Below are 15,649 nucleotides of genomic sequence, written 5' to 3' on the forward strand. Positions count from 1 at the left end.
CCTTCAAATCCCTATACATCTTGGTACTTCCGGGGTGAATGGAATACCTTGAACTATGGCTTTCATCCAATATCTCATCTTTAAGCTCTTGAACATTCGGAACCCAAATCCGGTAGGAGTACCTCATTATCCCTTTATCATCTTTCTCAGTATGGATCTCCTCTCCAGTCATTGACTCTCTGCCTTCATTCATTATTTTCTCCTGGCACAATCTGATCTTTTCCAATAACTCTGGCTGCATTGAGATCTCAAAAAGCTTTTCAGTTCCGGTTCCGGTTACCTTTACTTCTATTTCCATTCTCTCAAAATCCCTTATCAATTCTTCCGAAGTCGTTATCATTCTGAGTCTTTCCTTTCTACTAAGGGCATCAGCCACCACATTGGCTTTCCCTAGATGATAGAGAATCTCACAATCATAGTCCTTGATTAGTTCTAACCATCTCCTCTGGCGCATGTTGAGCTCTTTCTGCGTAAATATGTACTAGAGGCTCTTATGGTCTGTGAAAATCTCGCACTTCTCTCCATACAAGTAGTGCCTCCAAATTTTTAAGGCAAATACTATTGCCGTGAGCTCAAGGTCATGAGTAGGATATCTAACCTCGTATTCCTTCAATTGTCTCGACGCATACGCAATCACCTTTCCGTGCTGCATAAGCACACATCCTAATCCTTTGTGTGACGCGTCACTATATATCACAAAATCTCCTTTTCCGTCCGGCAATGCCAACACCGGAGCCGTTATCAACCTTTTCTTTAATTCCTGAAAACTGTTCTCGCATTTCTCCGTCCATTCAAACTTCTCTGTCTTACGAGTAAGTCGTGTCAAAGGGGCTGCGATCTTCGCAAAGTCCTGTACAAATCTACGATAGTAGCCGGCCAATCCTATGAAACTCCTTACCTCTGTGGGTGTGGTTGGCCTTTCCCAATTTAGGACCGCCTCTATCTTGGAGGGGTCGACCAATACTCCTTCTTTATTGATCACATGTCCTAAAAACTGTACTTCATTCCGCCAGAATTTACACTTCGAGAATTTGGCATATAGCTGTTCCTCTCTGAGTATTCCTAGAGCTATCCTCAAATGCTCTGCATGTTCTGTCTCAGTCCTTGAGTAGATCAAAATATCATCGATAAAAACTATCACACATTTATCCAAGTACTTCTTAAATACTCTATTCATTAAATCCATGAAAGTTGCTGGGGCGTTGGTTAATCCAAACGACATTACCAAGAACTCATAATGCCCATACCTGGTACGGAACGCTGTCTTGGAAATATCTTCGGGTTTAATCTTTAGTTGGTGGTATCCAGTTCTCAGGTCGATCTTGGAAAAATAAACAGCATCTTTAGCTGGTCGAACAGATCGTCTATTCTAGGTAATGGGTACCTGTTCTTTATGGTTAGCTTGTTCAACTCTCGATAGTCTATGCACAGCCTCATGCTCCCATCTTTCTTCTTAACAAATAAAATGGGTGCTCCCCATGGAGACACACTGGGTCTTATCATGCCCTTATCCAAGAGTTCCTGCAATTGGATAGCTAATTCCTTCATTTCTAACGGGGCTAACCGGTAAGGTGCCTTTGAAACTGGCGACGTCCCTGGGGTCAACTCAATAGCAAATTCAATCACTCTATCGGGTGGTAATCCCGGAAGGTCTTGTGGGAATACATCTTCAAATTCGTTGACTACTGGAATATCTTGTAAGTTGGGCACCTCCTTCTGCGTGTCCACCACATAGGCTAGGTAGGCCTCATTTCCTTTTCGTAGCATCCTTCTGGCCTGGGCCATAGTCAAAAATTTCTGCGTCTGCCTCTTTCCTCTAAATATAACTTCCTTCTTCCCTGGGATATTTAGCTTAACTTTCTTCCCTTTATAGTCTATCTGAGCGTCATTGCTAGATAGCCAGTCCATTCCCAAAATTACATCAAACTCCCCTAATTTAAAAGGAATAAGATCAACACTAAAAGATTGCTCCCCTATGCCTATCTCACAGGCGGGGTGAATCTGGTTAACAGGAATAATTTCATGATTGGCTATTGCTACTTGTAGGGGTTCTATCAAGGGTTCAGCCTTAAGTCTTAACTTACGCGCGAGGTCCTTTGATATAAAAGATTTAGTTGCTCCCGAATCAAATAAAACATTTGCACTGACTGAATTTAGAGAAAGGGTACCTGATATCACATCTGAATCTTTCATAGCATCCTGGACTGTCATGTTGAAAGTCCTCGCAGTAGGTGGCTTATTAGAAGCAGCCATGCTTGCTCCCGAAGCTGCTGGTTTGTTCATTGGGCATTCCCTCTTCCAATGACCCATGCGTCCACACTAATGACAAGTGGTGGTTGGAATGACGGCAGGGGTTGATGATGGGCACTTAGTCGAATAGTGGCCTTCCCGACCGTACTTAAAGCAGGTTACTGGCTTTCCTTTACACTCCCCAGTGTGATTCCTTCCACATATGTTACAGGCTGGCAATAGGGGTCGAGACTGGTTGGAATAGGACATTCTTGATTTCTGGCCGCCCTGGCTCACACTCACACTCATTGGCCGCTTAAACCCAGTGTTCCTTCCTGGTAGGGACACTGCTCCTCGATTAAATCTAGTTGGGAGGCTCCTTCCTGCGGAACCTCCACCCATGCTCATACTTTTCCTCTTTATTCCTTTCTTCTCTCTTTCCTTCTGCATCTGTTCACTTCCAACTTCTACAATCGTTGCCTTTTGCACCAGAGTGGCATAGTCCGTAAGCTCAAGGATTGCCACCCTATTCTGAATCCACGGTTTCAGTCCCTGCTGAAACCTCCTAGCTTTCTTTTCCTCGGTGCTCACAAACTCCGGCACAAACCTTGATAACTCAGTAAATTTCGCTTCGTACTCTGCTACAGACAAGTTATTCTGCTTTAGCTCCAAGAACTTGAGCTCCATCTGGTTTTCCATAAACCTTGGGAAATACTTTCCCAGAAACAACTGACTAAATCTCTCCCAGGTTATAATAGCATCTGTCTCCATGTTTTTCTTGGCCTCCCACCAGTAGTTAGCTTCTCCTTTCAGAAGGTAGGTAGCAAATACAGTCTTTTGTGCCTCATCGGTACTCAAAATCTCAAAAAATTTCTCCATTTCCTTTAACCATGCCCTTGCCTCAACTGGGTCGGCTGATCCGTGGAACTCAGGGGGCTTAAGGGACTTAAAAGCCCTGAAAGAGTTTGCCACAGTATTGTTATTTCCTTGAGGGGGTGGGTTGGGTTGACGTTCCAAATTCTGCCTTAGGAGTTGCATGAACTGGCCCATGGGATCCATGCCTGGGTTTGGTACTGGTTGCTCAACCTCGGTTTCTCCTTCTTCAGCCTCTATCTCAAATCCCTCAACATCATATGTTTCCTCTTCCTCTTCATACAGGGAGTCATCCTGTTCCACATAATCCTCATCTTCCTCTTCACTGTGTTCCTGGTTCCTATCATCCTGGTTATGGCTTCCCTGGTCCTCAGATCCAGGGTTCGCCCTAGTTCCAATCTTTCTTGGCGGCATGATTCTGATAATAAAAAAAATTATTGGGAAAATTCAACGTTAGGTCACAATCATATACAATATTGTGCCCTGCACAGCTCTTATAATGGGGAGAACGTATATCGCAATTCTATTATTTTATGACAGTTCTAATACGAAGTGCAGTAATAATAATGATAAAAACAGTGATCCCGTCACTAATGAACTGAACCAAAGGAAACAAATATATACATAATGCGAGAAATACATAGTTTGATCTGGTCAAAAGTACAACAGTGCTACAGTCATCTGTCCCAAAAGTGATACACAAGAGTCTATCTGTCTATTCAGAAAAAGGGATGCTATATACAAGTCACTATCCCGGAAAATTGGCTCTTACTAAGGCCTCGGCTAACTAGACAACTAGACTATTCCATCATCAATCCTGAATCACACACCGGAGCGGGTCAGCTCCCATACCCTTTCCATCGCATGACGGAAGATATAGTCGGCCTGCCGCCTGGAGATCCTACCATGCCTGTCCCCCTGGAGCGATCTGAGCCTCGCTCGGGATGTGAGCTCTATCCCCGTAAGCTCCCTCCTCAAGGATCAGGGTATAAAAGCCCTAGTCTCATAAGCTCGGGTACGCCTACCCGCCCTCTCTGCATCCAACTCCCTCCTGGCCTCATCCAGTCGGCCCTCGGCAACAGCCACTCGGGTCCTCAGAACATCCTGAACATATCCATGTGCTAACGAAGACTGCCTGTGGGCAGGGTCAAGAGGTGGTGAATCTGGAGCCGCTGAGGGTGCCTCATCGGTCTGCCTAGGCTCGGAAGTATGGGTCTCTGAGCTGTCATCATCAGGAATCCAAGATAGTGGTGGAGGGGTAGGGGCTCTGACCACCGGAAGTGTGGGTAATGGGGTACCAGCATACACTACCATAGGTCCAACATGCTCCTCAGCTACTGGGACCTCATCCGGGTCCTCCTCATCTGGAATAGCAATAACCTCTGCCTCTGACTCCTCCGAGGGGTCCTCCTCATCTGAAATAGCAATGACCTCCGTCTCTGACTCCTCTGAGGGGTCCTCCTCATCCTCCTCCATCTCAGGCTCCTCCTGATCCTCAACATCTAGCAGTGCCTCATCATGGTCACGCTCGAACATCTCAGGGTCCTCTATCTCAGGCGCCTACACATTAAACGAGCTAAGTTACTATCATGATACTTATAAGGGTTCCCGTAAGGGTTTTAACTGTCAGCACTACTTTAAGTAGTCCGACCATAAACTTGGCAAGAGTTCTTATTATCTTGGTGAGTTTGTTATTATATCGACGCATCATCTCTGAGGTTTATAACGCTTAGCTCTGATACCATTTCTGTAACACCCCCAGATCCAGGGTCGGGGATCCGGGTCGTCACGGTCTTTCTTTCCACAATATCACTTCACTTAATTAATTAAAATAACCTTATGCTGTGACCCCACACTAACACACACCACAACCCGTTATAGTCTCAGAGATGAAATTGAAATAAGTACAAGTCTTTGAATCCACAATTTAAAAGTTATTACAACCCAAAACGATTACTTGATAAATTTACAGTTAATTGCCATTATCTGCCACAAGTTATAATTATACATAATTGATTCTCAAAAGTAGATGGTCTGATCTACAATAGATCTACCTCTGCAGCTATAGCAGCTACAACATCATCGGGAAGACGCGGGACGCTTCCCACGCGCTTGCGCTGGGTCTGCTGGAGTCTGACCATCTTTCCTAACTGTTGTTGTGTGATGAAGAAATAAAGCAAGAGTGAGCCTGACAGCTCGCAAGATAATATGTAGTGATAACAATAATATTAGTATCTAAATGGATACTTACTAGAATCTTTTATCAAGTGTAAGATAATTACTTACTAGATATAAGTAAAAACAAGGGATGAAGTTACCAAATACTTCCCTACACTTATATCATTTATAAAGCTACTTGAACTACCACTGTTCAAAGTATTAAGAGTTTTCAACAGTTCATCACATAGATGAGACTACAAGACAAGATTTGAATAGATTAAATATTTGAAATATTATTAAAGGAAATGAAGTCATGATATACTTTATTAAGTTCTGATATATATATATATATATATATATATATATCCACATATACATCTTCTTTATACAATTTCCTGAAAACCTCTGTCATGTAAAGTATGAACAGAGTTTGAAATATCCAATAAATTTGGAAAGGAAAAGAATTTTGGCATAAACCAGATATCTTGCTGATCAGGCAAAGATACCCATAAGTAACCTTTTCTACTAGTAGATGGACGAATTCCCCACTGGTCATCACCCTGGTCTCAATAGGACCTTATGCTGGACTGCCACTCAGCCACTTATGCATTTGATGGACTCCCACTGAGCCACTTACACTATAATGGACGCCCACTGAGCCCATGTTGCTTATGCCGACTCAATAGATGGACTTACTTCCCGAACGTTGGGTAAGTAATCAAGTCATTTACCAAAACTGCAACCGTGTTGCGAATATAAAATACACCACAGAGCCGGATCCCTCAGGTTTTGAGCGAGTATTTAAATCCCCTTAAAAAGGAAGATCTTAAATATAAAAATGAGTTTTGGGATCCGCTCTAACTTTTAAAAATCATTTTGAAGACTCGAAAACACTTTATAGAGTGTTTGAAGTAAAGCTGATTTAATGAAGTAAATCAGTCCCCAGAATATTTAGAAAATGACTGAATATTATTATTTAAATAATATTCCCATAAAGAATAATCTTTATAAAAATAATTGAAGTAGAAGTTTTAAAACTTATACTTGAAACGAGTATTAAATAACCAAAGATATACTTATATGAAAGTACTATCTTTATTTGAATAATCGAAAATAAGTTTGATTATTAACACCTTATTCTTTAATAAAATAAAGAACAAATCTCATCAAATAATCGGAGTCATAGATCCTCAAATGAATATTCAAAAATATTCATTAAATAATATAAACTGAGTCATAAGCCCTCGAATGAATATTCAAATAATATTCAGATAATAAAATAAAAGGAGTCATAAGTCCTCGAATGAATATTCAAAATAATATTCATTTAATATAAAGGAGTCATACGCCTTCGAATAATATTCGAAATAATATTCAATAATAAAATAAAGTTAAAGTTATCGAATAAACCTTATTCGATTAATAGTTTTGAAAACTATGACCATATATATATATATATATAAGTATATATATATATATTTATATCCATATATACAAAATCTACTCGGGATCCTCGACTCTCGGTTTTAGAAAATATTTTCACCTTTGGGTCCCTGTACTAAGGGTATATGCAAATTACCGCTATCCTCTAGCATAGGTATTATCAACTGAATCAACAGATATATATGGAAAGAATACGAAACAGGCATGCATATATATATACCATAGCAGCATGCTTCAATATATTGCAACATTTGCTAATTAACCAACATGCATCTATCGCAAGGTAATGCAAATACATATATACATCACAACAACAGTTATAACTGGTAGAAAACTTGCCTGAGCGACTTGGGGTGATAAAAGGCTCGGGACGAGTCTGGTAACCTATAAACAACAAGTAAGTTGGAATTAAACCAAAGTCACTTGTAAATATATACTTTAACTAACTTAGACTCTAACGCTTGTTTTGCGCTTACTGACTCGCTTAAGTCACTCGGGTACCCTCGGCTCCACCATTTTTAATAATTTAACCTTTACGAGTTTTAAGGCGATTCCTTAGCGAGTGTCTTACAAACTGCCTAACACACTTACCATAAATGTTTCATGCATTAATTAACCTTTTTTGGTCTTTAACCTTTGTTTCAAAGTAAGGCGAGGGGAAAAGTTTCGTTCGCGAAACGCCGTTACTTGAAACGGTCGTTTCTCCTAAACCGTGCATCGGAATCGAACGAACCACATATCAAAACGAAGCTCGTAACATGAGCTATCTAAACATGGAGTCCTAATGTTATGCACAAAAACAGTCTAAAGAAAATCGGACGTTACGACGGCTATGTTTACGCGATTTCCAAATTTAAAACCATTCAAAACCAACCCAATTCAACCTCAAATCCAACATACAACCAACATCCATCCTTATCACATCATAACAACCCCAACCAATTCAAGTTTAACATTCATGCTTATGCCTAAGCTTAACTTTAACCATACTTAAGTTCTTTTAATCAAAACAACAACATTTACCATTCCATTTCAATACCAATTCAATCCCAAACTCTAAATCACCAACATTAAGCTACAATATCACCCTACTAATCAAAATCATCTTATAATACATAGGAATCTAGGGTTTGGAGATGATATACCTTCCTTGAAGTGGTGGGAGGAGCTAGGAAGCCTTAAGAAGCTTTGAGAAGTCTTAGGAATGCTTGGATCTTCAAGGAAAACAAGAAAAATTTCAAGTTAAAAACTTGAAAACACTATTCATAGTCTTCTTCTTTGATTAAATGAAGAAGATGGAGAAGGAATTGATGGCTTAAACTCATGATATAGCCCTAACTAAGCATGAAGATGATTAGGGAATTAACTCACCAATTTAGGAAGCTTGGATCTTGAATTTTTGAAATTTCTTGCCTTTTGAATAGTAAAAAGCCGAGAGCTCTCAAGAACAAGCCTTGGTTTCTTTTTGATTTTGATGAAAAATGATTTTGCTTGGCTTGGTTGATTTGTTTTTGTGTTTGATTTAGTCAATTACCTTGTTGCCCTTGAATTTGTGTGGTTCTCATTCAACCACACCTCCTTCCTTCCCATGTCATGCTTGTGTCATCCTCATGATGTCATCCTCCCCTCCTTGTCCCCTTCTCATTGGTTGGGTGACATCATCCTCTCTAATCCCTTTGATTAACTTCCTAATTGTTTGCCTAATGACCGCTGATCTGTCATACGGTTCGCTTAACTTTCGTTTTCGTTTATAGTTTGAAGGATCATACCCGGGATCTTATTACTTAGGTTCCCTTAACCTTTCTCAATACATTATATTTCTTTTTATGATCCTCTATCATAATCCTTTAATTTAAATCCTTTTTATCCTGTTACCTTATACTCAATTCTCCCCGTATCTAGTGGATTTCCGGAAAAAACCAAAGTGTTCGGAATTGGATTCTGACGATCTTTACATACACTTATATACTACATAGAGTACTAATAATATCCCAGAATATCCATAACAGAACCCCTACATAGTGTGGCGTGAAAAGTTTTCTCATTCAGCTAAAACACTATTCACAAGGGTTACAAAAAGTTGAAAATTTTGGGGGTTATTACACGATATGTTGAGAAGCATCACTCACGATGTAGAATAAATGTGATTAATTAATTAATCATATTTAATAAATTAGAGAATTTATATAAATAATGATAAAATAGTTTTATTATTATTTAGTTCTACTACCGGCTTAATATTGAACCTACAGGGTCACACCATAAAAAGAGAATGATTTAATGGTGAAGGAATTAATTAATAATGGCTAATAATTATTTATTTATGAAATAAATAATTAATTGGCAAATTTAATAATTGATTAAATGAGATTTAATTGATTATAAATTAATTAAGAAAAGTTCTTAATATTATTAATTAAAGGATTTAATTTTTTGGAAATTAAATCAAGAGAGAGAATTATTTCTAAAGTATTTAGAAAAAGGATTAATGATTAAAAGGTGTTTTCATTATTAATGAGAATAATAAATGGGATAATAATAATATTTATGGGAAAATTTCAGCTGAAAATTTTGCCTATAAATACACTATTATAGACCCTATTTTATTCTAACCCACATCGAACCCGAAAACCCAAAAAGTTTGGAAAACCCAATTCTCTCCACCTCCTTCCTCCTCCTTAACATCGTTTTCTTGGTGGATACCGGTGGAGTGTTTCACACTTGAGGAGCAACTGCTAAGGATCTCTGATCGTTATCTCCGAATTATTTTAAAAGGTTAGATTCGATCCCTCGAATTTTTATTCACGATTTATATGCTTTTATTTGGATTTTGTATGTGTAAAAGTATTTTGTCATGCCCCCGCTGCGTTAAAAATGCAACAATGGTATCAGAGCATAGGTTGTATGCATATAGATCTGTGGTAAAAATTTCAGAATTTTATGTGCTTGTATGAATTAATTATGATTTTTACAAGTTATATCATGGATTAATTTTGTCTGATGAGAAATCATTTCTAAGAATAATTTTGAATGTTGATCTGGGTTCTACAAGTGTTGTAGATCGTCTGGGTATTTTTTTCATAATTTTATGATGTATAGATTTTTTATTATGAATTTTTGAAGTTGTTTCAATTAAATTCTTAATTAAATAAAGATATATAAATAATTATATATATATATGAATTGTATGTATGTATATATCTATCATCTACTTGTTGTACTGTTGCTGTGAGTTGCACGGAGAAAGACAGGAACAGGACTGACAGGCGCGGAAATCGATGCGAGAAAAAAAAAATCTGTCGGCTGCTGCAAAAACAAAAAAAAACAAAAAAAAAAGAATATAGGGGTGTAACGCATTCCGGGAATGCATTACACACCTGTGGCGCATTCACGGAATGCGATACACCCTTTAATGGTTTAAAAGGGGTGTAACGTATCACCGGAATGCGTTACAGGGCTTGTAGCGCGTTCCTGTAATGCGTTACAGCCCTTCTATTGATTTTAAAATTGGTTTTCTGGGAGTTTCGTAACTCCGTTTTAGGCGTGCAATATACCGTTGGATTCGTTTTTTCGAGACGGATCTAATGGAGTGATCAATTTTAGTTTATATAAAAGTTTTGAACTGTTTATATTTCCATAAAGTGTTTTAAAGTTGTTTTTGACTGTTTTAATTGATTTTAAATGCTTCATGAGATACATAGAGATGTATAATGCTTAGACTAATGTGCTAGATGATGTAACATGCCTACCTTGATGTTTATTCATGTTGATATATGTGATATATACTTAGTTTATCATGCGATGATAGATTTAGGTGAACTTAAATAAACATAAGGCGTTTGTTAGACAACCTAGTATAGTGAAATTGTTTCATAACCTGAATAACAATATTATGAATACAATCATGAGATTATTGTGTTTGGGAAACACGTAATTGAATATGAATTTTCGATATGAGAGAAAAGATGATTCTGTCAACAACAGATTTCTATCTGTAAGAAAGGGTTATTAAGTGACGCCTCTTGACAATGCTCCACCCGATCTGGGAATCGTCTGATTATTGATTATTGATTTGAAATATTTAATTTAAATGGAAGAATCTCTTTATAATATGATTATGATTGTAACGTAATATAATCCCTCTAAAATTAAATAATATCAAGTAGTAATTGGCCAATGATACAACGGGCTTGTGTCAGTCATAGCCTTCCAACATGGTAGAAATAGTTCTTATTTTTGAATCATTGTCGTTTCATGCCACAGCCGAGGGCTTTGATTTCGAAATAAGAAATACTTGTCTATTACATAGAGATGTGTACATTGAATAAGAATCTAAAGGTCGTTACGTGCCACAGCCGTGGGCCTTTGGGGACTGATTCAATTGTACGGAATGTTGGGTTAGACTTGACTTAGAATATTGAGTTTGTCGTGCCACAGCCGTGACTCAATTATTCAAGAGGCTAAAGTTTGATTAGGGAATAACATTAGATGTAATTGACAAGAGTTGTCTGCCTATTGAACATTAACTGGCGTTTCGTGCCACAGCCGGGGTTGTGTAATGGAATGTAGGATCCCTATTCCCACTAGCATTATGAATGCTTAATTTTTCATGTAGGGGGTTGAATAAATTAGGAAAACTAGTGGGAGCCACTTATGAATAAAGACCCGATTCATATAGTATTTTGAAATGAAATCGAATATTTGCTAAGTGTTGTTATATGTTTATCATTTACAGATTTACTTTGTACGTTATGTCTTTTGCACTATCACTCAGGAGCATACTAGATGCTCACAAATTGACTGGTCCTAATTATGCTGACTGGCTTCGAAACTTGAGAATTGTTCTCAGGATTGAAAAGCTGGAATACGTGATTGACTCACCTAAGCCTACTGAACCTGCTAGTGATGCACATAATGATGAACATGTTGTGTATCGTAAGTGGATAGATGATGCAAATGTTGTTCAATGCATCATGCTAGCTTCCATGAACATTGAGCTACAGAAGCAACATGAGCATATGGATGCTCACACTATCCTCATACATCTACAAGAGTTGTATGATGTGGCGGGGAGGACAGCTCGATATGAGATATCGAAGGAGCTGTTCGGTTGTAGGATGTCTGAGGGATCATCTGTGAATGACCATGTACTTAAGATGATCAATTTGATTGAACGTCTTGGACAACTTGGTTTTGCCATGGATGGGGAGCTGAGCCAAGACTTGGTCTTGCAATCGCTTCCGAGTTCGTTCTCGCAGTTTGTTATGAACTTTCACATGAATAAGTTGGATGTCAGCCTGCCTGAACTCCACAACATGTTGAAGACTGCGGAATCAAATTTTCCCCCTAAGAAGAGTTCTGTTCTTCTAATTGGTGAAAGTTCCAATCCTAAGAAAAGGAAGAGTAACCCTTCCAAGAAGAAGAAAGTAGGTGAGAAAACGCCGGTTCCACCAAAAGCTGAAGACCCCAAGAGCAAAGTTGTTTGCTTTTACTGTAACAAGGTAGGGCACTGGAAGAGGAACTGCAAGGTTTACCTTGCAGAAATGAAGAAGAAGAAGGGTAGTGAGACTACCGCTTCTAATTCAGGTATGTTCATGAAAGAAGTGAATATGTCATTAAATCAAATTTCTACTTGGGTATTAGATATCGCCTATGGTTCTGACATCTGCAATTTGTTGCAGGGACCAAGGAAAAGCAGGACTCTTGAGGAAGAGGAGGTGATTCTACTGATGGAAATGGAGCAAGAGTTGCTGCTGAAGATGTAGAATCATTTCATTTACATATGCCTACGGGCAAGACTATTGTTTTAAATAATTGTTATTTTGTTCCCTCGATTGTGAGGAATATTATTCCCATGTTAGACTTGGATGGATTTTCATTTATTATTGAGAATAATGAATGTTCTATTCTTAGAGATAATATTCTTTATGAACGTGGTGCTTTAAATAATGGTCTGTATATATGTGACATAATTTACTTCAGATTGAACAAACTAATAAAAGAAAAGGGATGATGAAAATCTCACTTCATTGTGGCACTGCAGTCTCCATTTAGTAGACATGGAGAGAGGGCTGCAAATTTGCTAGGAATGGTACACACAGATGTATGTGGACCAATGTCTACGCAAGCCATGGGTGGATTTTCATACTTCATTACTTTCATAGATGATAGATCTGGATTCGGATATGTGTTTGATGAAACACAAGTCTGAGGCCTTTGAAAGGTTCAAAGAATATAAGTATGAAGTGGAGAAACAAACCAAACATAGTATTATAATTCTTCGATTAGATCGAGATGGTGAATACTTTAATGGAGTGTTTCTAGATTATCTCAAAGTAAATGGTATAGTCTCCCAGTGGACTCCTCCAGATTGGTATCTGAAAGGAGAAATCGAACTTTGTTAGACATAGTTCGGTCCATGATGAGCTATGCAAATCTTCCAGTATTCCTATGGGGTTATGCATTGGAAACCTCAGCATATTTACTGAATATGGTGCCTTCCAAATCTGTTCCTCAAACTCCGTATGAGATATGGAAAGAAAGGAAACCGAGTCTTAAACACGTTAAGATTTGGGGATGTCCAACTTATGTCAAGTAAGTTGACCCAAATAAGCTGGAATATCGATCCGTAAAATGTAGTTTTGTGGGATATCCTAAAGAGACTTTAGGGTATTACTTTTACACCGATCATCGGGTGTTTGTATCCAGACATGCTACCTTCTTGGAAAAGGAGTTTATCCTTGAAGGAAACAGTGGGAGCAAAATTGAACTTGATGAAGTTCAAGAAGCACAAACTACTATGGATCAAGTGGAAACACCTGTTCTGACTGAACAACCTTTTATGGAACAGCCCATTCATAGGTCAGGGAGAGTGTCTCGCCAACCTGAGAGGTTATATGGCCTTATCATTGAGAATGACAATGAGTTGTCGATCATTAATGATGACGACCATGTGACCTATAATGAGGCTATGAGTAGTGTTGACTCAGAGAAATGGCATAGTGCCATGAAATCCAGAATGGAATCTATGTATACTACATACAAAAGATAGATTATAGCAGATGGCCAGGTGGAGACCTATAAGGCCAGGCTTGTGGCAAAAGAATTCAAACAAATGCAATGGATTGACTTTGATGAAGTCTTTTACCTGTAGCCCTGTTAAAATCAGTTCGGATTTTGCTTGCGATTGCTGCTTACTACGACTATGTGATCTGGCATATAGCCAGATGGTTTTCTTTCCAAGGGAAATGAAAACCTAGTGTGTAAGCTACTGCGAACCATATGTGGTTTAAAGCAAGCTTCTCGTAGATGGAACATTCGTTTTGATGAGACAATCAAAAAGTTTGATTTTATCAAAAACATAGATGAACCATGCGTCTACAAAAGGGTTAGTGGGAGCGCGGTAACATTTCTTATATTGTATTGAAATAGAGTTGACACACATAACAACATAGCAGACCCACTCACAAAGCTACTTTTTGAAAGTCACTTTGATCGTCATAAAGATGATATGGGTATTAGATACCAGAGTGATTGGCTTTAGTACAAGTGGGAGATTGAAAGGAATATGTCCTAAGTCCAATCAGGTATTAGGATTTAGGAATAACTCTTTATGTAATCTGTTTTGATTTCATTGATATTGATAAAGACTTGTTTTGTTTTTATTACGGGCTTTATCTATTTAAGTGTTTAAATAAGATATACCATAGTTTAGAGTAAAGCTTTTTATGGATTATGATGAGATCATAATAGTGAGACCTAAAAAGATGATAACTCTAAACTTAAATAGTTCCTGGTCATAGGATTACTAATTGGTAATTAATAATCCGCAAAGATCGGTACATACTATGCTTGCTTCATTATGAAGGATGTCTGTTCTCATAGACATTTGTGTGGTGACACTATAGCTAGTATGTAGGTGCTTATTATGGAATAAGTTCACTGAACATGACTCGCACAGCTGAACAACTGATGGAGTTCACTCACGTGTCAGCAGTTGTTCACATAGTGATAGTTGTACAAGTATCCTTAGACTTGAGATCATCATAGTCATCTTGTGTACACTGAACTATGCTTTGGTTTAGTTCTTAGTCTCCAGGGACAATTATTAGGGCTCTTCTGGGTATAGGAATTTGTATATGAAGATAGTGAATGATCAATAAAGGATCTACCCCTTCCAGTAAAGGAAGCGAATGTTCAAGGCTGATCCACTTATGCTAGTTCAGGAATCTCTGGCCAGAGTGAATGAAATTAGAAAGGAGTTTCTAATTTGCATAGAACTACGCATAGTAAATGGTAAGCAAGTGATTGAATTAGATAGGCTTGACACGAGATCCATGCCTTGTATTTAATCGGGACATTGTAGGGAAGAAGGAGTTTATTGTACGGTAACTATTCACTGACAGGTTCTTTGTATTCTAAGCAATGAATTCATATTATCCGGATAGTCGCGATATGTTGAGAAGCATCACTCACGATGTAGAATAAATGTGATTAATTAATTAATCATATTTAATAAATTAGAGAATTTATATAAATAATGATAAAATAGTTTTATTATTATTTATTTCTACTACCGGCTTAATATTGAACCTACAGGGTCACACCATAAAAAGAGAATGATTTAATGGTGGAGGAATTAATTAATAATGGCTAATAATTATTTATTTGTGAAATAAATAATTAATTAGCAAATTTAATAATTGATTAAATGAGATTTAATTGATTATAAATTAATTAAGAAAATTTCTTAATATTATTAATTAAAGGATTTAATTTTTTGGAAATTAAATCAAGAGAGAGAATTATTTCTAAAGTGTTTAGAAAAAGGATTAATGATTAAAAGGTGTTTTAATTATTAATGAGAATAATAAATGGGATAATAATAATATTTATGGGAAAATTTCAGCTGAAAATTTTGCCTATAAATACACTATTATAGACC

This window comes from Apium graveolens, chromosome 9 (assembly GCF_009905375.1).
Source record: "Apium graveolens cultivar Ventura chromosome 9, ASM990537v1, whole genome shotgun sequence".
NCBI classification, from domain to species: domain Eukaryota; kingdom Viridiplantae; phylum Streptophyta; class Magnoliopsida; order Apiales; family Apiaceae; genus Apium; species Apium graveolens.